The sequence below is a fragment of the Peromyscus maniculatus genome, chromosome X, assembly GCF_049852395.1.
Source record: "Peromyscus maniculatus bairdii isolate BWxNUB_F1_BW_parent chromosome X, HU_Pman_BW_mat_3.1, whole genome shotgun sequence".
Taxonomy (NCBI): Eukaryota; Metazoa; Chordata; class Mammalia; order Rodentia; family Cricetidae; genus Peromyscus; species Peromyscus maniculatus.
This window is the reverse complement of record NC_134875.1, coordinates 41657536-41684379: the sequence shown is the minus strand read 5'-3', so window position 1 is coordinate 41684379 and position 26844 is coordinate 41657536. Positions and strand designations below refer to the sequence as shown.

At 44.5% G+C, this 26844-nt stretch overlaps 1 long non-coding RNA gene across 2 annotated transcripts in view; it reads right to left on the bottom strand.

The window, feature by feature from the left end:
* Positions 1–26844, bottom strand: part of LOC143271024 (uncharacterized) — a 34260-nt gene that overhangs the window by 362 nt on the left and 7054 nt on the right. The window contains exons 2-3 of one of the 2 annotated variants that reach the window (XR_013048286.1): positions 17825–17888; positions 37–6439 (exon numbers count right to left, since the gene is read on the bottom strand). This is a non-coding gene — a long non-coding RNA (uncharacterized LOC143271024). Of the gene's footprint in view, positions 1–36; positions 7909–17824; positions 17889–26844 lie in introns of those variants that run through there. The other variant, XR_013048285.1, reaches the window with a different exon arrangement.

Genomic DNA, 26844 nt, shown 5'->3' with positions numbered 1-26844 from the left:
AAGGACAAGTGTCATCTAAATCACTTGGTCTTCTACCATTGTGCATTCCATGAGTCTGTCTGTGTATTCAAGTGTTTCTGTCAGCCATCTTGCCTTTGTGTTGAGGTACCTCTGCCTCTGATGAATGATTAGGTTCCCAGGGACCCTCACTGGAGACTAGAAAATATCAAAGAAGAATTGTTAGTCCATCCAAGCAGCAGTCAAGTCCTGCGGTGGGCCTACAAACCATCTGTTCTGACCTTCCTAGAAATTATTATGATCTCATTGTCTGTAAACAGTAGTTCTCTCTACCACACACAGACACTGCAGTCAAGATATTGGCTACTAATTACTTTCTTCAAAGGACAGACTCTCCTGTCCATGGACCTTTCTTTACCATGTGCGTGCAGCCAGGTACAGATGTCTGTTAGCCTCCATTCACACAAAGGAAATCTGTCTGATGGTATTTACATAGACTCAGGAGCACCAGGACACATAACAGAGAACCCAGTCTTCTTGGCTCTTGACCAGGATGCCAGTACCACACCAGCACACCAGCACACCTGCATCCTTTTCTCAGGCGGTCCCTTGGTGTTACATTTGGGACAAACTCAAAGAAATCCACAACTTCATCTAGTTTTCTCCTCGGGATCTGAACATATGGAAGACAAAGTCAGTGCAGACATCACAAGAATTAGTGTGGTTTTTAATACACACACCTACCATGCACACACACAAACTCTCTCCCACATAACATGTCTTTCGCATTACAAGTATACCGGAGTACAGAAAATAATGTAGACAGGACAGAATGGATCTGTGACCATGGATGAAGGAGGGAGCTAAAAGAATAGGAAAGAAGGGAGGGAGGAGGAAGTGTGGTTGATGTATTGTGCACCCCAATGAAATTGTCTGGGGGTCAGAGAACAAAACAGGCACTGTATTAAACATAGAGGTCTGGCAGTGGTAGCACATGCCTTTAATCCCAAGAAGAGATGGCAGGAAGCAGAAAGGTGCACAAGGCATGAGCATCATGAACGAGAGTTGTTTTTTTGTTTTGTTTTGTTTTGTTGTTTTTTTTGTTTTTTTTTTTTAAGCTTTTAGGCTTTTTAGCAGCAATTCAGCTGAGATCAATTCAGGTGAGGACTCAGAAGTTTTCAGTCTGAAGATTCATGGAAACAAAATCTGCTGAGAAGTTGGTGAGGTGAGGTTAGCTGTGACTTGTTCTGTTTTTCTGATCATTCAGCATTTACCTCAATACCTGGCTCTTGGTTTGTTCTCATTAATAAGAAGGACTTTTTAAGTGCTACAAGGAAGCACTGTAGTGAGATTGTGTTTCCCAATATATTGTGTACTTTAATAAACTTATCTGGGGTCAGAGAACAGAAGAGCCACTAGACAGTCATAGAGGCCAGAAAATGGTAGCACAAACCTTTAATCCTAACATTCCAGAGGCAGAGATCCATTCCAATTTTTGTAAGTTAAAAGCTACACTGGAAACAGCCAGGCATAGTGACACATGCCTTTAATCCCAGGAAGTGATGGCAGGAAGCAGAAACGTATACAAGGTGTGAGGATCAGGAACTAGAGCCTGGTTATGCTTTTAGGCTTTTGGGCAGCAGTTCAGCTGAGATCCATTTGGATGAGGACACAAAGGCTTCCAGTTTGAGGAAACAGGATCAGCAGAGGAATTAGCAAAGTGAGGTTAGCTGTGGCTGGTTTTGTCTGATCATTCAGCATTCACCCCAGTACCTGGCTCTGGGTTTGTTTTTATTAATAAGAAAGACCTTTTAAGATTCGTGCTACAAGGAAGCACAGATTGAGGGAGGAAGAAGGGAAGGAGAAAGGTAAGATGGACTGCTAAATATGCAAACTCTTGTTGGAATTTCTGGGATCCTCAAGCCCATTAACAGAGGACAGAATCCCCAAAGCAGCATCTATTCCAGGAAATGAGGAGTAGACATAGATGTGGGTTCAGAAAAACTATCATGAAGCCAGAGCCTCTGCTGTCCCCACAGCAATGTGTGCTGTCTCCACTCCTTGATGGTGGTAGAAGGGAATGAGTGAGCACCAGCACATTGCCCACATGTCTCCTCCTAAGCAGCTGACTCCTGGGAAGAAAGGACTTTAGCACTCTGACAAACATGGCTACCCCCCAAGAAATCTGAGGCTGCACTTCCTGTTTAGCTCTGGTTAGTGTTCTGGGACATGGGGAGCCTCGGGAATTGGCAAAGGAGCACCCTCACAAATCACATGGACCCGGGCTTGTCCCAGAACTGGCAAGGTACCTGGAACCACCTTCACTTCAGTCCTGGGACCAGAGTCTCCATGCATAGTCATGCCCTTACCCTTGGTCCTGCTGAGAAACAGCTCACTGAGGTGCTGACAAAATAAGGAAAGCAAATCCGCTTGATGGCAGTATTGTACTAAGAAGGCATTGGTGCCCATATTCTAGCATCTATCCCTCCGCCCTTCTCTGAGGGAAAAAATGCCAACTTGCCAGTAGATTATAAAATGGCTGGTTTCAAATGTGTCCTTTTAGGCCTTTCTGTATTAATCCTGCATGGCAATCTCCCCCTAAAAACACACACACCATTACACTACAGGGAGACACTCCATCATAAGTGCCTGTCACATGCTCAAGGCATAGACAACATAAGGGAAACTAAATTGGAAAATGCACCACTAGATGCAAGAGTCAGGAGAAGGTATAGAAAGGAAACTTTGGGCATAAACTGGGACTAGGGATGAACACAGCAAGCTCTCATAGCCCAGCAGAAAGTCTGACTGGCAGGGATGTGCATGATGCTCAGCTCACATCTTGATTCTGGGTGCCAAGGGTAGCCAATATGGATTCAAGTGTCCCATGGCTGTGTAGACACTCGATAACCATGACATAACTAAGCTTCAGGTTCTATATTACCTTACACCTCCTCCCAACACTCACACACCAGGCTCATGACTGGGAAGGTGCATAGGACAGAGGAGAAGTTGGGCCATTGGCACAGGGGAGACAACACCTACCCACACTGGCTGTAGGACCAGGAATGGATTTATACCATGCAGAGGTAGATGCCAGGCTGTACAGAAGACAGAAAGCACACAGATAGTTTCCATGTTGAATGTCCCAGTTCCTGGGCCATGGGCAAGAGTCAGAATAGAAAGGACAAGTGTCATCTAAATCCCTTGGTCTTCTACCATTGTGCATTCCATGAGTCTGTCTGTGTATTCAAGTGTTTCTGTCAGCCATCTTGCCTTTGTGTTGAGGTACCTCTGCCTCTGATGAATGATTAGGTTCCCAGGGACCCTCACTGGAGACTAGAAAATATCAAAGAAGAATTGTTAGTCCATCCAAGCAGCAGTCAAGTCCTGCGGTGGGCCTACAAACCATCTGTTCTGACCTTCCTAGAAATTATTATGATCTCATTGTCTGTAAACAGTAGTTCTCTCTACCACACACAGACACTGCAGTCAAGATATTGGCTACTAATTACTTTCTTCAAAGGACAGACTCTCCTGTCCATGGACCTTTCTTTACCATGTGCGTGCAGCCAGGTACAGATGTCTGTTAGCCTCCATTCACACAAAGGAAATCTGTCTGATGGTATTTACATAGACTCAGGAGCACCAGGACACATAACAGAGAACCCAGTCTTCTTGGCTCTTGACCAGGATGCCAGTACCACACCAGCACACCAGCACACCTGCATCCTTTTCTCAGGCGGTCCCTTGGTGTTACATTTGGGACAAACTCAAAGAAATCCACAACTTCATCTAGTTTTCTCCTCGGGATCTGAACATATGGAAGACAAAGTCAGTGCAGACATCACAAGAATTAGTGTGGTTTTTAATACACACACCTACCATGCACACACACAAACTCTCTCCCACATAACATGTCTTTCGCATTACAAGTATACCGGAGTACAGAAAATAATGTAGACAGGACAGAATGGATCTGTGACCATGGATGAAGGAGGGAGCTAAAAGAATAGGAAAGAAGGGAGGGAGGAGGAAGTGTGGTTGATGTATTGTGCACCCCAATGAAATTGTCTGGGGGTCAGAGAACAAAACAGGCACTGTATTAAACATAGAGGTCTGGCAGTGGTAGCACATGCCTTTAATCCCAAGAAGAGATGGCAGGAAGCAGAAAGGTGCACAAGGCATGAGCATCATGAACGAGAGTTGTTTTTTTGTTTTGTTTTGTTTTGTTGTTTTTTTTGTTTTTTTTTTTTTAAGCTTTTAGGCTTTTTAGCAGCAATTCAGCTGAGATCAATTCAGGTGAGGACTCAGAAGTTTTCAGTCTGAAGATTCATGGAAACAAAATCTGCTGAGAAGTTGGTGAGGTGAGGTTAGCTGTGACTTGTTCTGTTTTTCTGATCATTCAGCATTTACCTCAATACCTGGCTCTTGGTTTGTTCTCATTAATAAGAAGGACTTTTTAAGTGCTACAAGGAAGCACTGTAGTGAGATTGTGTTTCCCAATATATTGTGTACTTTAATAAACTTATCTGGGGTCAGAGAACAGAAGAGCCACTAGACAGTCATAGAGGCCAGAAAATGGTAGCACAAACCTTTAATCCTAACATTCCAGAGGCAGAGATCCATTCCAATTTTTGTAAGTTAAAAGCTACACTGGAAACAGCCAGGCATAGTGACACATGCCTTTAATCCCAGGAAGTGATGGCAGGAAGCAGAAACGTATACAAGGTGTGAGGATCAGGAACTAGAGCCTGGTTATGCTTTTAGGCTTTTGGGCAGCAGTTCAGCTGAGATCCATTTGGATGAGGACACAAAGGCTTCCAGTTTGAGGAAACAGGATCAGCAGAGGAATTAGCAAAGTGAGGTTAGCTGTGGCTGGTTTTGTCTGATCATTCAGCATTCACCCCAGTACCTGGCTCTGGGTTTGTTTTTATTAATAAGAAAGACCTTTTAAGATTCGTGCTACAAGGAAGCACAGATTGAGGGAGGAAGAAGGGAAGGAGAAAGGTAAGATGGACTGCTAAATATGCAAACTCTTGTTGGAATTTCTGGGATCCTCAAGCCCATTAACAGAGGACAGAATCCCCAAAGCAGCATCTATTCCAGGAAATGAGGAGTAGACATAGATGTGGGTTCAGAAAAACTATCATGAAGCCAGAGCCTCTGCTGTCCCCACAGCAATGTGTGCTGTCTCCACTCCTTGATGGTGGTAGAAGGGAATGAGTGAGCACCAGCACATTGCCCACATGTCTCCTCCTAAGCAGCTGACTCCTGGGAAGAAAGGACTTTAGCACTCTGACAAACATGGCTACCCCCCAAGAAATCTGAGGCTGCACTTCCTGTTTAGCTCTGGTTAGTGTTCTGGGACATGGGGAGCCTCGGGAATTGGCAAAGGAGCACCCTCACAAATCACATGGACCCGGGCTTGTCCCAGAACTGGCAAGGTACCTGGAACCACCTTCACTTCAGTCCTGGGACCAGAGTCTCCATGCATAGTCATGCCCTTACCCTTGGTCCTGCTGAGAAACAGCTCACTGAGGTGCTGACAAAATAAGGAAAGCAAATCCGCTTGATGGCAGTATTGTACTAAGAAGGCATTGGTGCCCATATTCTAGCATCTATCCCTCCGCCCTTCTCTGAGGGAAAAAATGCCAACTTGCCAGTAGATTATAAAATGGCTGGTTTCAAATGTGTCCTTTTAGGCCTTTCTGTATTAATCCTGCATGGCAATCTCCCCCTAAAAACACACACACCATTACACTACAGGGAGACACTCCATCATAAGTGCCTGTCACATGCTCAAGGCATAGACAACATAAGGGAAACTAAATTGGAAAATGCACCACTAGATGCAAGAGTCAGGAGAAGGTATAGAAAGGAAACTTTGGGCATAAACTGGGACTAGGGATGAACACAGCAAGCTCTCATAGCCCAGCAGAAAGTCTGACTGGCAGGGATGTGCATGATGCTCAGCTCACATCTTGATTCTGGGTGCCAAGGGTAGCCAATATGGATTCAAGTGTCCCATGGCTGTGTAGACACTCGATAACCATGACATAACTAAGCTTCAGGTTCTATATTACCTTACACCTCCTCCCAACACTCACACACCAGGCTCATGACTGGGAAGGTGCATAGGACAGAGGAGAAGTTGGGCCATTGGCACAGGGGAGACAACACCTACCCACACTGGCTGTAGGACCAGGAATGGATTTATACCATGCAGAGGTAGATGCCAGGCTGTACAGAAGACAGAAAGCACACAGATAGTTTCCATGTTGAATGTCCCAGTTCCTGGGCCATGGGCAAGAGTCAGAATAGAAAGGACAAGTGTCATCTAAATCCCTTGGTCTTCTACCATTGTGCATTCCATGAGTCTGTCTGTGTATTCAAGTGTTTCTGTCAGCCATCTTGCCTTTGTGTTGAGGTACCTCTGCCTCTGATGAATGATTAGGTTCCCAGGGACCCTCACTGGAGACTAGAAAATATCAAAGAAGAATTGTTAGTCCATCAAGCAGCTACCTGTCAAGTCCTGCGGTGGGCCTACAAACCATCTGTTCTGACCTTCCTAGAAATCATTATGATCTCATTGTCTGTAAACAGTAGTTCTCTCTACCACACACAGACACTGCAGTCAAGATATTGGCTACTAATTTCTATCTTCAAAGGACATACTCTCCTGTCCATGGTCCTTTCTTTATCATGCACATGCAGCCAGGTACAGAGGTCTCAAACCCTCCATTCACATAAAGGAAATCTGTCTGATGGTATTTACATAGACCCAAGAACACCAGGACACATAACAGAGAACCCAGTCCTCTTGGCTCCTGCCAGGATGCCAGTACCACACCAGCACACCAGCACCCTTTCCTTAGGCAGTCCCTTGGTGTTACATTTGGGACAAACTCAAAGAAATCCACAACTTCATCTTTTTTTTTCCCTTTGGGATCTGAATTCACTGAGAAGGAGAAAGTCAGTGTAGGCATCAGAAGGAATGCTGTGTTTCACACACACACACACACACACACACACACACACACACACACACACACTTTCTCTCTAACATGTCTTTCACCCCAGAAGTATACTGGAAGCACAGAAATGAAGAAGAGAGAACGGAATGAGGATGTGACCATGACCTGGATGGAAGGAGTGAAAAGGAGAATAGAAAAGAAGAAATGAAAGAACCTTTGACAAATATGCAAACTCTTTGTGGAATTTCTAGAGATTTCCAATGTCATGAACAGAGGTCAGAATCCCAGAGGTTGTTTCTGATTTCAGGAAAGGAGGGGTAGGTATAGATAGCAGTTCAGAAAAAAAATATCACGAAACCAGGGACAATATCTCTGCTCCTTGATGGTGGTAGGAGGATATGGAAGATGTCACAAGCAGGTTTTGCATACATCTATTCCAATGTAGCTGAGTTCCAAGGAGAGAGTTCCTTCGGAACCTGACAAACATGGCTGCCACAGGAAATTCAAGCCTGCACTTCCTGTGTAGCTCTGGTTATTGTTCTGGGTCAAGGCAAACCCTAGTGTCTAGCTTGGGAATGCCCCACAGGTGAGCTGGACCCTGGATTACTCTAGTACTGGAATGTTAGCTACAGCCTCTTTCACTTCAGTCTTGGGATCAGAGTCCCCATGCAACCTTGCTCCTCCATTCCCAGTGCTGCTCAGAAGCAGCTCACTGAGGTGTTAGCAGGAACATGAAAGTCCTTCCGCTTGATGGCAGTGTTGTACCAAGTGTGCCTAGATAGCCTTCTTCCAGAGTTTCTCCCTCCTCCATTCACTGAGGATAAAAAACCAAACAACAATTTGTCACTAGACTATAAGGAGGCTGAATCAATCTTGTATTTTCTGCTCAAAGGTAGGCTTTGGCATCTGGATCTCATTGCTCAGAGGTGGAGGGGTGCAGGGGTGGAGGTGGGAGTGGAGGAAGGATCCTGTCGGGGTGATGTGGCGTGTGTCTCTCTGTTTTTTTTTTTTGTGTGTGTATGTATATATGTATGTATGTATGTATGTATGTATGTATGTATGTGTGTGTGTGACCAGTGTCCTCAGTCCAACTATTTTCAGTCACTCTACCACAAGGGCATGTCATGTCCTGAAGCCATAAACACCATGCAGGAAAACCCACCACTAGATTCAATAGTTATGAGAAGCCACAGAAATCAACTTTGGGCAGAAATTGGACACAGTGCTGAACACAGCCCAACTCTACCCTACCCTGTGGGAGGCCAGCTCCCACCTTTTAAAAAGGCTGCTATGAGAAGGAGAGAGGTATTAGAAGCTTTTAGACACAAAAATAGCAAAGAGGAGAAAGACAAAAAACACAGGATAGCTTTGGGAGGACCTGAATCAAAACCCAATAGTCCCTTCTGTGTCTTCAAAAGGGCTTTTCATGACAAAGCCAAGGGGCAGTGCAAAAGACCTTCCCCCCTTGCTAGATAAAAGCACACCACACAGCCGAGTATAGACCTCTCCAAACACCTGGTAACCATGCCCATGGTCAAATCATCCCCTTATGCAGCCTTGCTGGATAAAGCAAGCTCAGATACTTGGACCCTGAATAAGTTCTCACTAGGAAAACTCTTTGGGTCTGTACACCACCCCAGCCCAGGAGGAATACTCTAATTGGCAGAGGTGCACAGGAGTCTCAGCTACCATCATGATTCTGGGGTCAAGGGTAACTAATATGTGTCCACTCCTTCCATGGTTGACAGATACTGGATAACCATGATACATCTAAGCATCATGTTCAAGGTTAGCTGACCCTCTCTTCCCAACCCTCACACAGGAGGCTTCTGACAGAGAAAGTGCATAGGACAGAGAAGAAACTGGGCAGTTGGCTCAAGGGAGACAACCACCTGCCCACACAGGGCCTAGGAATAGAGATGGATTTATATCTGGCAGAAGGAGACTCTGGGTTACACAGGAAGTTTCCAATGTGAGGGCTTTAGGTCCTTAGAAAAGAGCCAGGAGCAGCATAGAGGGAACAGCTGTCACCCAAACACTTTGGTCTTCTTGTCTAGAGACCTCAATCTTGGCTGTGCATTCAAGTGGATTCTCTGGGCTATCTGCCACATCATGTATGGGTTGAGGCATCCTCTTCCTCTGCTGAAAGTTAAGGCTCTGCAGGATCCTAATCTCGGGGCAAGGAAATATCAAAAGAAGAACCTTTACTCCATCCCAGATGCTATCTGCCTACTAAGCCCGGGGCTGGGGCTACAAACCACCTCTTTGGACTCATCCAGCCACCATTATGATCTCACTATTTGTAATTAATCACTCTTATTAACCCACACATTCATTTTCAATCATCATTTTCCCACTATTTCCTGTCTACAAAAGACATGAAATTATTCTTGTATGTCAACCCTTTTTTATCATGTGCATCTAGCCATCTACCCATTTCTGCATCTCTCAACACAGTTAAAAGAAAGCTCTCTAATGGGATTTACATAGACTGAAAGGCACCTAGACACATTCAAGATTTCCTAGTTCTGTTAGTTCTTCCAGGATGCCAACATCACACCAGACTACCAGCACTCCTGCCTCAGGTAGTCACTTGTGGGCAAACTGGAGCAAACTCAAAAGGAACCCACAACATTACTTCACATTTCCCCCCAGGGATCTGGACATATGACTCAGGACTAAATGTGTGTAGGTCTAGGAAACAGAATTTTTTTTGGGGGGGTGGGGAGCTGGCTATGACTGTCAGTGGGCATATACACACATACTCCCAACCTAACATAGATTTCATGCCACATGTATTCAGGGAGGCTAGACCTTGCTAGATTATTGGGGAATTAACATTTTCCATTGAGAAGTGCTTTTAACTACCCAACAGGAAGTGTTCCTGTCCTTAAGGACTGAACCTGCAGAGGCCCACCTTCTCCTTATTGAGATTTTCTGTAGTGCCTAGCAGAAGATCCCCCTCCCTTTCTCACTGAGAAGCCCTGTCAGTGCTTTCAAACTCCCCATCTCTACCAACCTCAAGCAGGGAAAGCCCTTCAGTGGATGAGAATGGCATTGAGCTCCTATGTGACTTGTGGCTCTGACTTCTTATTGGTTCCAAGCCATCCACTCCTATGTACTGGTCCTTCAACCTTCCACATACTTTCCAGCCAAGGTCCAGGCCAGTAGGTCATAATTATAGATATTCACCCACTGACAGGAATAGATGCTATTTCTCTTTGTTCTCTTCACTTCCTGCCAGATGTACCCACCTAAATTTCTTAAAGGGCTTGCATTTCAGACCAACAGACATTTATTATTCGAACTTAGGGCTGTCTGTCACACCTACTACACAGGCAGTGTGCTCTGCCATGACTTCTGCACCCTCTATGGCCTTGATTCCAATGCAGGAGATAGAGATAGATAGATAGATAGATAGATAGATAGATAGATAGATAGATAGATAGATAGATAGATAGATAGATAAATAGATAGATAAGGAGGGAGGGAGGGAGAGAGAGAGAGAGAGAGAGAGAGAGAGAGAGAGAGAGAGAGAGAGAGAGAACGCTCATAATCATTTCAAGGAGAACTATAGCCTTGTGGTTCAATAAGGGACAGCCAGCCTTGGCCTTTATCCTGCATATTATCTGAGAGTTTTGAGCAAGGTGACCCTGTACAGAGAACCCTGCCTGTGAGTCTCTTCTGCAGCTAGAGGGTTCACACAGGGAGGCACTGGTAGTCAGAGTTGGCCACATGGTACCTTTCCTTTGATATCCTCCTTCCTTGCTTGACTGTGGCTGTCTCTACTCAGACTCACCCTAAGGAAGGACGCTGCCTTCTGCTACTTGCTGCTATACATCACTTGACTAACCCAGCAAAGATGCCCTGTGTGCATGCCACCATTGCAGACAGTCCCCATAGTCTTGGCTCATGCTGAAGGCTTGGCTTGAATGATGAACCCTTGGCTGACAGGTGCAGCACTCTGGAAAGACAGTAAAAGTACAAAGGAAACAAAGAGAGTCAAAATACAAAGAAGACAGAAAGCAAGGAGAGAGAGAAAATGAAGCGGAGACAACACAGTGGGCATGTTAGCCATCCAGGAGGAAGGGGAGGAGGGAAGGGGAGAAGGCAGGAAGGAGGAAAGGAAGGAAGGTAGAAATGAAGTGGGGAGAGAAGGATGGACAGGAAGAAAGCAAGGATTTGTTGAAAAATCATAGGACCTCTTATTCAAATTTCTGGGGACACCCAAGCTCTTGAGCAGAAGCCAGAATCCCAAGGAGAGAATCTGATTCTAGGAAATGAGGGGTAGTTAAGGTGGGAGGCAAAAAACAAAGCAAAAAATGCAAACCCAAAGGGCCAGGGACCCCGTTGTTCTTACAGGAACTTGGGTAGACTCTCATTTTTGGTGTTAGAAAGGTATTGCAAATTTCCCACATATCCTCACCCACCTGCTGACTTCTGGACAGAGAACCCCACTCCACCCTGGCAGACATGGCTGCCACAGGATCTCAATGCCTATACTTCCTGTGTAGCTGAGGTTATTGCTCTGGAGCCTAGCCATCTTTAGGGGATGGCACTGGCTGGGGCCATCATGGGTCACCTGAACCCTGCCATATCCCAGGACTGGCAAGCCAGCTGGAGTTCCCTTCATTTCAGTCTTGGGACCAGAGTTCTCCAACACCCTCACTCTTTCATCCAGCACATACTGAGAAACAACACACTGGGGTGTTGGCAGAAAAAGGAAAGCAATCCCGCTTGATGGCAGTGTTGCTTCAAGAATGCCAAGGTATCCAGGCTCTCTCCCCCGCCCTTCACTGAGTTAAAAAAAAATACAAACAAACAAAAACCGAAAACCAAAAAACAGAACTTTCTACTAGACTCTAAGATGGCAGAACTCAATGTTGACCTCTTCTTGAGGCTCCTCGAATAAAGAGCTGGAGGGAGGGAAGAAGAAGAAAAGGACTGAAAGTCTGACAGATAGATGACCACTTGGTGGAATTTCTGTACCCGCCCCCCCACCCCACCCCCTAGCCAATGAACCAAGAATAGAATCCCAAGGGTAGAGTCTGATTTCAGGAAATAGAGGGATAAATACAGTTGAGAGTTAAAAAACAAAACAAAACAAAACAAAAAAAAAAAACATGAACCAGAGACCCTGTTCTAACTACATGTAAGTTCTGCTTGACTTGAGAGTGAGATGGTGTGTGTGTATTTGTATGTTCGTGAGCAGACGCTGCTCTTGATGGTGGTAGGAGGATATGAAGGAGTCACAAGCAGCTTGCTCACATATGTGTTCCAAGGCTGCTGACTCCAGGGTAGAGAGTGCCGCTCCACCATGACAGACATGGCTGCCACAGGATATCCAAGCCTGCACTTCCTATGTCTCTATGGTGATTGCTCTGGGGTACAGTGAGCCTCCGGGACTGGCAATGGTAAGGCCCTACCCATTACCTGAACTGGGATAACTGGAGCCCCCTTTGGATGGTCCCTATTTATGATTCCTCACTCCTTCACCCCTAGACCAGACCCGCTGAGAAACAGCACACTGAGGTGTTGGAAGAAACAAGAAATCAATTCCGCTTGATGGCAGTGTTGCACCAAGAATGCCAAGGGACCCAGCTTCCAGCGTCTCTCCCTCCACCCTTCCCTGAAGGAAAAAAGGCCAACAACATGTCATTATACTCCAAAATGGTTGAGTTCATTCTTGGCCTCTTCTGGTCAGAGATAGGTCTTGGATCTCTACAGTATGGATCCTGACATGGAGTGGGGGTGTCACAGATCTTGCAGGATTCTCAACCCCATTGTATGGAGATGATTGACTACAAGGGGCATCTGCCCTCAAGGCCCAAGGACCATACAGGAAAACTAAACTGGGAATTCCACAACTAGAAACAAGTGTCAGGAGAAGCCACAGACTCAAACCTTGGCCCGAAACTGGATCCAGGGATGAGTACAGTTCCTGCCATAGCCTGCCAGAACACTATAAATGGCAAATGTGTACAGGACCCTCAGATGGTATTTTGATGCTGAGGTTTTTGTTTGTTTGTTTTTGTTTTGCTTTGTTTTGTTTTTCAAGATAGTGTTTATCTGTGTAGTTTTGGTGCCTGCTCTGGATCTCGTTCTGTAGACCAGGCTGGCCTTGAACTCAGAGACATCCACATGGCTCTGCCTCTTGAGTGCTGGGATTAAAGGTGTGCCCAGTGATACTGAGGTTTAAGGGTAACCCATATAGTGTCTAGGTCTCCTATGGGTGTGCCAACATTGCATATCCATGCCACAATAAAGCTTCAAGTTCACGGCTACCTGACCCCATATAAGACATAGAAGAAAATAGACAGTTGGCACGAGGAGTCAACCACCTACCCACATAGGGCCAAGGATCAGTAATGGATTTGTACCTAGTAGAAGGGGAATCCAACTTGTACAAAGTTCCATTTTGAGAGCACTACTTCCTCAGCCACAGACAGGAGTCAGGTTACAAAGTAAATCTGACACCGGAATCCTTTCGTCTTCTTGTCCAGAGACTCAACCTGTACATTCCAGGACCTTGTCTGGGCATTCAAGTGTATCTGTTGGCCATCTTCCAAAGCTCACATGAGTTTTTGTATTGAGGCACCTCAGCCTCTGCTGAAAGATTAGGATTCCAGAGACCCTCAGTGGGGACTGGAAAATATCAGAGAAGAATGTTAGTCCATTTCATTTGTGATCAGCCTGTCAGGTCCTGGGCTGTGACTTCAAACCATCTCTTTGGGCTTGCCTAGCCACTGTATGATCTCTCTATCTGTACACAGTTGCTCCCCTTTTCCCACATAGCCACTGGATGTCAAGACAGTAGCTACTGTTTCCTTCCTCCAAAGGTCACAGAGTCTGTTTTGTACACAGACCTTTTTTTTTTTTATGACATTCATCCACATCCTTTCAGGTACTGATGTCTATAACCTGCCATCGATGAAAAGGAGGCTCTCTCTGATGGTATTTACATAGACTGAAGGGTACCTAGAAAACCATGTAACAGAGAACATAGTCCTCTTGGCTTTTTTCAGCATGCCAGTACCACACCAGGACACCACTACCCTTCCTCAGGTTGTGCCCCCTTTGTGCTACAATTGGGCCATACCGAAATGGAACCTATAACTTTCCTTTACCATCTTTTCTCCCAGGAAGCTGGACACACAAGGACAAAGTGAGTGTAGGTATCAGGAGAAGGAATTTGTTTTTCACCTGGCTGTCACTACGAGTGGGCACACACACACACACACACACACACACACACACACACACACACACACACACACACACATGCACGCATGCACACACGCACACACACACACACTCCCACACTTCCACACTCACATTAATGTCATGCCACAGGTGTTCAGGGAAGATAAACCTCGCTGGTTTCTTGGGGGAATTACTACTTTCTCTTATAAAATACTTTTCATTACCAAATAGAAGCCTTCATGGCCAGAATGACCAAATCTGTAGATGCCTCCATCCTTCTTGCTGAGACTTTCTGTGATACCTAGGGAAAAGGACTGTTCTCTGTTCTCCAGACAACCCTGTCAGTGCTTCCACACTCTCTATCTCTACAAACATGCAGATTAGGCAACCCCTCTCAGGATGGAGATGGACCTCCCTTGTGACAGGCTTACTCCAATTTCTGACTGGTCCCAGGCCACCCATGTCTATGGATTGGTCCTGGCACCTTCCATATACATACTTTCCTGCCAAAGGTCTTGAGAGCCACATCATAAGAATAGACACCCACTTCCTGACAAGACTGTGTACTCCTACTCTGTGATCCTAGCACTTTCTGCCAGATGCACCTACTTGTGCACTTCTGCTGGGACTTACAAACTCACACCAAGAACTCTTCCAGGTTTGAGCCTAATAGCCATGTTACATACCTTCTAGAGGCAAGCTGCTCTGCCACGGCTTCTGTACTCTCTGTGGCCTTCTTTCTTTCTTTCCCCTGTGATTGTTGTGATTTGAACTCAGAACCTCTGAAAGAACAGTCAGTGCTCTTAACTTCTGAGCCATCTCTTCTGCCCAGGACTTGTTTCTAATGTAGAGAAAACACAAGGAATCTGCCCCCCCACACACACACAGATACACACAAACAAATATAGATACACGCAGACACACACACACACATACACACACACAGGAGAGAGAGACAGAGAGAGAGAGATACACACAGAGAGAGACACAGAGACAGACAGAAAGACAGACAAAGAGTGAGACAGAGAGACAGAGAGACAGAGACAGAGACAGAAAATATGCCAACTACCCCTCAAGTCGAGTTGAATCATAGCCTCATTTGCTACCTGCCTATGTTGGGCCCTGATCTACACATTAACACACTGACTGACCACAGACCAGCTTCCTAATCGGTCAGGGAAACCCTTCTTGACCTTGTCCCTGGATACTCTCTGTGAATATTGTGGACCAGTGAGGAGTAAACTCCGAGAGTTCTGATCTGCCTTTGAGTCAGATTTGTTGTTAGTTGGTTTTCCAGGGAGGCTCAGGTAGTGAATCCTGGTTATGTGCATGTCACATCACACCTCTACCTTGCTTCCATGGCTGAGGCTGCCTCTGCTCAGGTTCACCATGAGGAAGGACACTGCCTTCTGCTCCTTGCTGAATGATATGTACACAATAGGCTCACACAACCAGGATGTTCCAAGTACATATTTTCCTTGCAGTAACTCCCCATACTCTTGGATTCTGCTGTGAATATAATTTTTATAACTGAGTCCTTGGCTGCAGCAGTCCTGAAGGAGAGCAACAGTCAAATTGAAACAAAAAGAAATGAAATGGAAAAGAGAGCAGAAAGCAAGATGAAACAGAGAGAAAAGCAAAGTGAACAAGCTAAGGATATCAGTAAGCAAGTGAGCAAGGGGGACGGAAGGAAGGAAGGAAGGAAGGAAGGAAGGAAGGAAGGAAGGAAGGAAGGAAGGAAGGAAGGAAGGAAGGAAGGAAGGAAGGAAGGGTCAGATGGAGAGAAGGAAGGTAAAGGAAGGAACTATGGAAGGACCTAGAAGTAAATGGCCTCTGGCTACAATTTATGGGGATCTGTCCCCCAAGCTCCCGAGAAGACTCTGTGCCTTGCTCCTAGGAGGACATGGAGGAGTCATATGTCCCCATTCCACACATCTGAGCCCCATGTGATGACTCCTGGGCAAAGAGCTCCTTTCATCCATGCCAGACATGGCTGCCACAGGATCTTTATGCCTGTACTTCTTGTGGAGCTGAGATCTGGTGCTCTAGAGCCTTGCCTTCTTAGGGAACTGGACTGTCTGGTGCCCCACATGGGTCACTGAGACCCTGGCTCTCTCTAAGGCTGGCAAGCCTGCTGGAGCCTTCTTTCTTGTACTATCTGGATTAGAGTCTCCATCCTTCCCATTTCCTCATCCCCCAGACCTACTGAGAAAAACCAGAGTTGTTGGTGGGAACAGCAAAATAGTTCTATTGACTGGCAGTATTGTACCCTGAATACCAAGGTGCCCTTGTTCCAGGTCCACTCCCTCTGCCCTTCTCTGAGGAAAAAAGCCAGTAACAACTTGCCACCAGACTCCAAGATAGCTGACTACCATCATGGCCACTTCTGGACAGAGATGGGCCTCCCAGCCTAACTCTAGGTATCTGACCAGGGAGGGTCACAGACCCCACATGGTCCTCATTCTTGCTGGATTGAGACATTACAGTCCCAGGCCATTGTGCCCCCTCAGGATACCAGGACCCTCTGAATAAACTAAATTAGGAATCTCACCACTAGATGAGTCAGAGTAAGCCACAGAAACAAAACTTCCTGAGCCCACGGCTGACCACAGCCCACTCTCTATCAGGAACATTGATCACCCTTTCAGCAGGTCTCCTCTGAGTTCTCAGAAGACCTAAGCTGCCCACTCAGTTAGAATGGCCTGCCACCTTTCACGCATTTTCATGCTATTTATCAACAGCTCTAGCATTCCACAACTATGGCTTCCCAGCTTATATCCAGTGGACTGAGCCAATCCACTGTGAATGCATGTTCTACTTCCAGTGTTAAGCCTCAAACCCTGGGACAAATGGCTGAGGTACCTACTTAACATATCAAAGCAGACAATGGTCACAGGTTCTCCCAACATCCCTCAGTCTCTACCTGGCAAACCCGCCCCCTACCCTGAACTCTCTAGCCCAGGGACTGGGCTGCCCTTCCCCCAGAGGCCTTTCCCTATATAATATAGCCATTTTGGTTATCCTTCCTCTTTTGGGCCTCCAGGCTGCTGTACCTGGTTCCTCTCTCTCCCCTCTCCCTTCCCCTTCCTCCTCTGCCCACATGACACAGCTCAGTCTGGTCATATCCAGTCCGGACTCTCCCAGATGTCCCTGCCTCTGACTGTGCTCCCCTTTTTTCTACAATAAACTTTCTCTTCCACCATACTTAGGAGCAGTCATGTCTTGTCCTTTTTTTTTATTTCTTTTTTCATTCAAAAAGAACCTTGCTATCCTTCTTCAGTCAGCTACAGAATCTACAAAAGTCCTGTTATGGTCAAGTGTGTATCCATGTCCCTTGTATTTTGCTCTAAAGTGCAGGATGCTAGCTTAAAGTTCTAGAGGCCCATATTCATCTTATGTTGCCTGGATAGTCATCCATACAACTCCTAAATCAGGTTCTATCACTAGAATCTCACTTAACAGCCTTTTCTACTACCCATTGTTGAAACTACACAAGATGATATGTGTGATATGTATACACACACACACACACACACACACACACACACACACACACACACACACATCTATACAACTTTTCCATTCAAGAATCTAACTGCCTTGTTATCCTTTCCATTAGCATTTCCATAGAATTCAAGAGACTGTTTTTTTTGCTTTTGTTTTTGTTTTTAACACAGAGTAATTACCTGGAACTTCAGGATGTAGAGATGCCCAAAGATCATAGTGGAAGCCTTTCTCACACTGTTCACCCTAGAAGGAAACACCACAATGTCTTTCAGTTCATGTGGGGCTGCCAGACTGATGGTCAAAATGTGACACTATACCCCTCACTTGACCAGCCTCCAGAGTGCATTCAGGCTATAATATCAGCTCTCAGGGACAGTATAACTTTTGAAGAAAATATGCCATGAAAATTAATTCCACTTATCCTTTGGAAACCTAACAGGTATAAGTTCCCACTGATTATTGTAATCTTTAAATTTTATTTTCCTTCTTATTTATTATTCTCTCATATATTACATGCTGACCACAGTTTCCCCTCCCTCCTCTCCTCCCAGTCTCTCCCCCAGATCCACTCCTCCTCCATTTGCTCTCAGAAAAGGGCAGACCTCCCCAGGGATATCAACCAAACATGGCATTTCAAGTTACAATAAGACATAAGACTAGACACATGCCCTCATATTAAGGCCGGACAAGGCAACCCAGTAGGAGGAAAAGGGATCCAAAAGCAGGCAAAAGAGTCAGAGACAGACCCCATGACCACTGTTAGAAGGCCCACAAAAACACCAAGGTACACAACCACAACATATATGCAGAGGACCTTGGTCAGACCCATGAAGGCTCCCTGATTGTTGGTTTAATCTCTGTGAGATCCTATGAGCCCTGTTTAGTTGATTCTGTGGGCCATTATTTTTTTGCCTCCTTGACCCCTTTCACTCCTACAATCCCTCTTCCCCTCTTCCACAGGATTCCCCAAGCTCTGCCTAATGCTTGGCTGTGGGTCTCTGCATCTGCTCATCAGTTGCTGGATAAAGCCTTTCTGATGATGATTATGCTAGGCTACAGTCTACAAATATTATCACTAGGAATCATTTCACTGACTTAAAAAATTTTTTTGCTGGTCATGTTTGGTCTCTGGACTATCCAGACCTAATTCCTGGCCTTCCAGGCAGTGTCAGGCATGGGTTCCCTCTCCTGGCATGGGCTTCAAGTTGGACCAGTCATTGGTTAGCCACCACAAATTCTGTGCCACAGAATTTTACCCCAGCACATCTTACAGGTAGGACAAATTGTAGTCAAAGGTTTTGTGCTTGGGTTGGTGTCCTAATCCCTGTACTAGAAGCCTTGTCTGGTTACAGAAGATGGCTGGTTCAGGCTCCATATCCCTCATTACTAGGGGGTCTTCTCTAGGGTCACCCTCATAGATTTCTGAGAGTTTCCACTGCACTGGGTTTCTATCTTACCCCTCAAATAATCCCAATTCCAGTCATCTCTCCCGGTACTCTCCCCCACCTCCACCTGATTCCTCTTGTTCCCATCCCCATCCACCCCTAGTCCACCCTTGAAAGTATGACTCAGGTGTTAAAAAAAATAACATCATGAAACTTGAAGGCAGATGGATGTAACTAGAAAAAAAATCATCCTGAGTTAGGTAACCCAGACCCAGAAAGACAAACACAGTATGTACTCGCTTAGAAGTGGACATTAGTTGTTAAGTAAAGGATAATCATGCTACAACCCACAGACCCAGAGAGGCTACGTAACAAGGAGGGCTCAAGGGGGGATACATGGATCTCCCTGGGAGATCTCCCTGGGAAGGGGAAATGAAATAGATTCTTTTTAAAAAAGGTAACAAGCAGCTTTCATGAAAGAGTCCATTGAAAGCTGAAGGATGCTTTCTCTTAAGATCACTATTTGGAGAACAAAAGGAAGTTCACTTATAGAACTTCCTTTCTAAGACTGACAAGGTAGATTAGTGAGCAAAAGTGTTTTCTATACAAGCCTGAGTACCTGAGTTCAATCCTCAAAACCCATGTAAAGGTAGGTTTTGCCAACGTAAAAAATACAGCTCTCATCTTAAAGGAAATAAGAGATAGTTTATTCTGGAGCCATTGAGTGATCATGGCCTGGTTAACACAGATTTAGGCTACACCAAACTGCATGTCTCAATGTGGAAACAGTTTCACTTGGTTTCTATGGTTTTACAGGATGAAGAAAATCATGTATAAGGGCAACTTTAAAATATATTGGTGAGCACACCAGAGAGGTGGTTACAACAACTCGGGGAGAGCTATTTTATAGGCACGAGACACTACGTGATGACATTGTTAGCTCTTGGATCAGTGGACACTAAGTGTTCTGCTATGTCAATAGCTTCTATGAGGTGTTTATTTATTATTATGGTGTAAGTTCAGATACAGAGTGGGACAAGGAATGGCTGTTCCAGAAGGCTAAAACTAGCCCACAATAATCAGCCTCTAAAGCAACTCCAATTGATAAATCCACACAAATGAAAATTGAGTTTCCTCCAACTGGGGAAACAAACTACCCTTAAGGGTAGGCTGCATGCTCAGCAGTAGATGGCCAACAGGAAACAAACTCAACAGCATCTTTGGAAGTTCCTAGAAGCCTTGTCTAGTTAGATGGAAGCTGGTCGCATAATGTCCTGTCAAGGCTTTTCCTTTTTAAAAAAAAAACCTAATTTTTATTTTATTTATATTTTTCTTCTCTTTTTACCCGACAGCTCCTTTGTATATGTATATAGTTTTCACTTTAGGGTGTTTATGGGGTTCTTGAGTGTGTGAACAAGTGGGTTTCTGTTTCTTGTGCCTTTTCTTGGGCTCTTTTTCTTCTTTTTGTTTTGTCTGATTCTAATGTGTTAGTTTTTATTTTATCTTATTTTACAGTCATTCCTTGGAAGCCTGTTTGGCTTTTGTTTTGTTTTTGAGACAGGGTTTCTCTCTATAGCCCTGGCTGTCTTGGAACTTGCTCTGTAGACCAGTTTGGCTTCACTTACACAGATCTTCCTGCCTCTGCCTCTGGAGTGCTGTGATTAAAGGCAAGGGTCACAACCACAGTCACCTATTTGTTTTCTAATGAGAGAAAAAAGGGGGTAAATCTAAACAGGAGGTGAGGTGGGGAGGGGATGGAAAGAACAGAGGGAAAACTGTAATCAAGATATATTATGTGAGAAGAAAAATTGATGGTGGCCATGTCAGAGGAGCAGCAGGTGACAATTGAAGTTCAGGATGTCAGCCCACCAGGAGGCAGGTGAATCTCAGACAGGTAAGGCCCCGAGACCCCAGCCCCCAGAATGTCTTTTGCTTCTGCTGTGCCTTCACATGTTTGCTGCTTCCATCTCTCTCTGGTATCTGGTGTGGTGTAAACAGGTGTGGGAAGATCCCCACTGCCTGTAATTTTTATATTTCCTGAAAATTTTTTCTGGGGTATAGAAGCTGTAAGGGAAAGAATAAAGATAGAGTTAAAGTGGGTTAGAAGGAACACATGAAAGATGAGAGAATTAGGAGGAGAACATCAAGAGAGGTAGAAGGAGAAGGAAAACATCAAGAGAGACAGAAGGGACATTTCTGGACAGAGATAAGAAAAGACAATATAGAACACAGAATTAAGAACACAGAAGAATAAAGAAGGAAACCATCAAGAGAATGTGTGGGTATCTTTTCCCCTTAAGCCTCTCAGATAAAAAAGTCTAGTACGCACCAACTCTGTGGATTCCCTTTGAACTCTGTGCTGTTGGAGGCTAGTCCCCCAGGCAGTGATAAAAAAAATCTACTTTCAATAAAAGGGGGAAAATGAATTAAAACACCTACACATTTAATGTATATTAAAAGTAATTTTCATATTTAGTATTTCAAAAGCCTAGAAGTGTTGTCTAATTAGATGAAAACTTTTTTTTTTTTTTTTTGGTTTTTCCGAGACAGGGTTTTCTCTGTGTAGCTTTGCGCCTTTCCTGGAACTCACCTGGTAGCCCAGGCTGGCCTTGAACTCACAGACATCCGCCTGCCTCTGCCTCCCTAGTGCTGGGATTAAAGGCGTGCGCCACCACCGCCCGGCTTAGATGAAAACTTTTTATCTTTATCATTTCCTTCCTTGTTTCCTAAAAAAAAAAATTGAACAAAACCACAACTTTTGGCAAAAACAATACATGGCTGCTTCTTTAAAAAGATTTAAATGTGTATATGCAGTTACCTGCAGTGGCCAGAAGTTGTCATATCTCCTGGAGCTGGAGCTGCATGTAGTTTTAAGCTACTTGCCCTTTGTGGATGCTGTGAGGCAAACTTCAGGGCTCTAGAAAAGCAGCAATCAATCATACCTGCTGAGACATCTCTCCAGCCTTTGACTTAATCTTGTTTGAATTCTTATTGTTTGATATAAAGCACAGCCCCTTGTTCCTGTATATTGGGTGGCGAAGTCCTGTGAGGCCAGGTATGGTGGGATTTAGGAACTCAGGGAATTTACTAGCTCACCTCCTTCACTGAGATCTTCTAGAGTGAGTATGGAAGCTGTGGAGATACTTCTTCTATTTAGGCATTCGAGGATGGGGAAGTAGCTAGTACAGGGATGGACAGGAGTGATAGCTGTTTCTTTGGCAAAGGAAATGGAACTATCACGGGGCATTTGGCTCCATGATACTTGTTCTTGATGTAGTGTTAAGGTTGGCCAGTGGCAGAACTGTCTTTGGAGCTTAGGGCCACAGGCGGCCCAAGATTTAACATCCCTTCTGGAGGACCCAGACTCAGCAAGGGTTGTTGCCTGGTCAAGGACAGGCTTTCATGGAGAGGAAATAAATGTCCTGAAGCAGACAAAGGCAAGGAGGAGTAATGGGGTACATTACTATTCAAATTTTTCTCAGCTTTACTGTCAAAGCAAACAAAGTCTGAATCCCCAGTCATAAGACACATCGTTATGGATATCATCTCTCATGGGATACAGGTTGCAGAGAATGCACATTCAAAATTCATAAGACGGGCAGACCACAGTTCTTAGGAGTTGGAGAATCAAGGTCCATTTTGTACATGTACATGTGATGGAGAACAGCCTAATAGTGCCCTATTTCAAAGTCACTCAGTTGTGATATAGTTCTTCCTGGAAAATAAATGAATGCTCATACTTGGGATACGTCTATGATCTGTGGTCTCAGGTATCCTGAAGAATTGACTCAGACAAAAGGAGCAAACTAAGACCATCAAGCTTAAGATTAATGATCAAATACTATGGGTGGAAGTGAAGAAGGATGCTTCATTCAAAGGTTCTGTCCATATAAACTACTTAGCAACACTTCAGAACATCAAAAAGATGTGAAATAAAGTGGATTAGGAAACAATTTTGAATACTCATATGGTAACAAAACAGGCAAATATAAGAAAATCAAATATTAAACAAAAAGATAAATCAGGAAAGGCGTGGAGGGATAGAATTCTCTCCCACAATCCTCTGTGGAAGCTGGCCAGGGAGCAGGGAACACAGGTAGAAAGGTGAGAAAGGGCACAGCCTATCATAGAGACTCTCCAGAAGTAAATTACCAGGAAAATTAGAGTCTGCAAGGAAGGGCTGTGTACCATGGACATCTAGCCATCATATGAAGGAGATATTGAAGAAAATAATGGCTGGGCACAAAGATGTGAAAGGGAATTGGGAGTGAGAAGAGGGATTTCCAAACCCCAAACCAGTAATAATGATGCAAGTTCTCTTTGTGCCTTCATGATTACCAAATCCATGAATAGGCAAAGGTTGAGATCTTGAGAGCCAAAGGAAAGTGGAGAGAGGGGGCCATTCTTGCTGAATGCCTGAGAGGTTCTGAGGTATGGGGTAGATACAGATATAACAACCACCTGATAATTAATGTTCTATGCCCCCTTTATTGCAATCACTAACCACACTACAACTTGGTACTACCTAGTGTGGTGATATTGTGTTCCCCAATATATTGTGCACCTTAATAAACTTATCTGGGGTCAGAGAACAGAACAGCCACTAGACAGACATAGAGGCCAGAAAATGGTGGCACACACACACCTTTAATCCTAGCATTCTGGAGGCAGAGATTCATCTGGATCTCTGTGAGTTCAAAGCTACACTGGAAACAGGCAGGCATGGTGACACATGCCTTTAATCCCAGGAAGTGAGAGCAGGAAGCAGAAAGGTATGTAAGGCATGAGACCAGCTACTAGAGCCTTGTTAAGCGTTTAGGCTTTTGAGCAGCAGTTCATCTGAGATCCATTTGGATGAGGACACAGAGTCTTCTAGTTTGAAGAAACGAGTTTTGCTGAGGAATTGGTGAGGTGAGGTTAGCTGTGGCTGGTTCTGTTTCTCTAATCTTTCAGCATTCACCCCAATACCTGGCTCCAGGTTTGTTTTTATTAATAAGACTATTTAAGATTCCTGTTACAACCTAGGAACTTATATTGTCCAAGACTGCCACAGTAATCTCTACTTAGGGTCTTCACAGGTCTTTCACAAGCCTGAAAGAACCCCTTCTGTGTTTTGCTTGGACCAGAATCCCTCCCAGGCAGGAGAGTCCTCCCTACAAAAGTACAGAGAAGTGTTGGTAGAATCTGCAAAGCAATTGTATTTGATATCAGTATTGTACTAAGAGTGCCAAGATAGCCATGTTTTAGGTCCATTCCCTCTACCCTCTGCTGAGGAAAAGAAAAGCCAACCAGTTGCTACCAGACTCCAAGGGGCAACTTACTACCTAGGCCCCTTCTGGCTAGAGATAGCTATCATAGACTGAGCCAGTGGATGTGATCTGCAGGTTCTTCATTTCCACTGGACTGAGACACTTCACTACTGGGACATGGTGCCCTCAATGCACAGAGACCATACAGGAGAGATCCAAACCCTCAGCAACAAAACCATGGACAGTGGCTCCCTGGGATGAGTCAAGGCCCTCTCATTGCCCAGCAGAAACATTCTGACTTGGGCATTTACATAGAACATTAGCCAGAAAACCAGCTCTAGGAAGACCTCTGGTCAATGGCGGACTTGGGGTGGCTGAATCATGGCTGCAGAGAACATACTTCCACTTCTGGAAACATCTAGGCTTCATCATCTTCATTCTCTGGGTCATGTTTTCTACTTCAGTCATTCTTAATCTTTGAGTAGAACTCTCCTTACTATAACAAGGTGACAAGAAATGCATTTGTCTTCTATACTGCACTTTCTTTCTAAGCTATAATCTTATGCTTAAGTCATCTCACTTTGTTCTGGAGTGGGTGACTGAACAATTACAAGTTGTTTGTATTTTTCAGAACAGAAAACAGATTTTTAAATAAAAGTGAGGAAGAACTCGCAAGAGTAGGAAGGACTCCAAAGTTGGAATTCACTGGCATTCATTTAAAAAAATTTTATTACATTTTAATCATGTGCAAATGGGTGTGGGTGTGTGCATATGAGTATAAGGTGCCACTGGAAGGCAAAGGCATCAAACTCCTTGAAGTTGGAATTAGAGGTGGTTGTGAGTCACCCAATGCAGGTGCTGGAAAATGAACTCAGGTTCTCTATAAGAATACTACATGCTCTTAACCTCTGAGCCATCTCTCTAGCTCCATGATGTTCATTTTAATGTTTTATTCAATATGCTTAGATGATGAAATCCTGCATTTTTGGTTGTTTTGATGATTTAACTTTGATATTATGCAATTCTTCGTGGTTTTCTATTTGAAGTTTTATGAATTATAGTCAGGTTTGTGTGTGAGCATTTGTATGTGCGTGAGAGCATGTGTGTGTGTGAGCTTGTATGTGTGTATGTGTACATGCACATGTGTGTGAGCATGTGTGCATGTGTTTTCCTGTTTATGTATGTGTGGATACAGGGTCTCTTTATTGGCCTGGAGATCTTTGATTGGTTTAGACTGGCTGGTCAGGGAGCACTAAGTATCCATCTGCCTGTCTCTGTCTCCCTAGCTCTGGAATTGTAAGTGCAAACGCCATATCTGGCTTTTTAAAATGTGAGTTCTAGGGACTATAGTCAACTCACTTTACCAACTGAGCTGTGGCTCCATCCCAGGTTCATTGTTCTATAATTGAAAATTTCTCTCTCTGTTTCATGTTTTGTGGGTTGTTTCTTTCCCCAAGGACTGGCTTATGGAGTTGGTTCTCCAACTTGTGATGTGGTCAATATAAAATTGTTTGAGTGAAGTACCATTGACCAGCCTGGCAAGATATTAAGCCTGGTTCTTCCCAGGGCCTGAACAACCTCCAAACAGAACTTTCTGGTTTTCATCACTAAGAGTTTGGAGCCTTTGGAGAGACTGTGTAAACAAAGGAATATGGACCATTCATGGGGTAAAAGGTCTCCAACATGGAGAGTGGGGAAAAGAAACACCAGCTTGGCCAACAGACATGTTTTGGTTAGAGTTCTGGCTATAACTGGCAAAGAAACAAGTTTCAAAATATTTCTTCTCTTTGGGACTTTCAAAGTATAAAGAAATTGAATGTATATGACATTTATAACCTTCTTTCCATATGGTCTTTAGTTTGGTTATCTCTTACTATCTTTAAACATGCCATGTCTCATTTCTGTGGTGTATTTGGCAAATACTGTGTAATCAAATTCTTCACTAGTCCTCCCCCTCCTTTTTTTTGATATAGGGTCTCATGTAGTTCAGGCTAGCCTCAAACTTGCTGTGTAGCTGAGGTTGACATTAGGTTCCTGATCCTCTTCCTCTGCTTCCCAAGTGCTGGAATTATAGGTGTGCCACCATGCCTAGCTGAAGTTCCTTACCATGAAGTCCCTTTAGTGCCTGCTATATTCGTGTTTAGTTTTCTTCCTTACTGACAATGGAAACTTTGAATTGTTGACAAGACAGGATTTCACTCTGTAAGCATTGGCCAGTCTGGAACTCACTATGTAACCCAGGTTCACCTCAAACCTATGACAATTCTGTTTCAGCCTCCCAAGTGCTGAGGTTATAGATGTGAACCACCATTCCCAGCTATGAACTGGTTGAAGCAGGAGGTGTAGCTTGTCTTTCTTTTTCCAAACTTATGAAACACTTGTTTCATGAATGACACAAAGAAGTATGTAGATGTAACAGCGCCCCCCTCCAGCAGGAAGTAGTAAGAGAAGTTATGCCCAAATTCCCAAATATACCAAGCTGGCTTTGGAGATGTGTAAAAGTTAAAACCTTCCTCTTTAAAAAAAAAAATAAAGAAAAGGGGAAGTGCTGTGGGATGGTCTGTA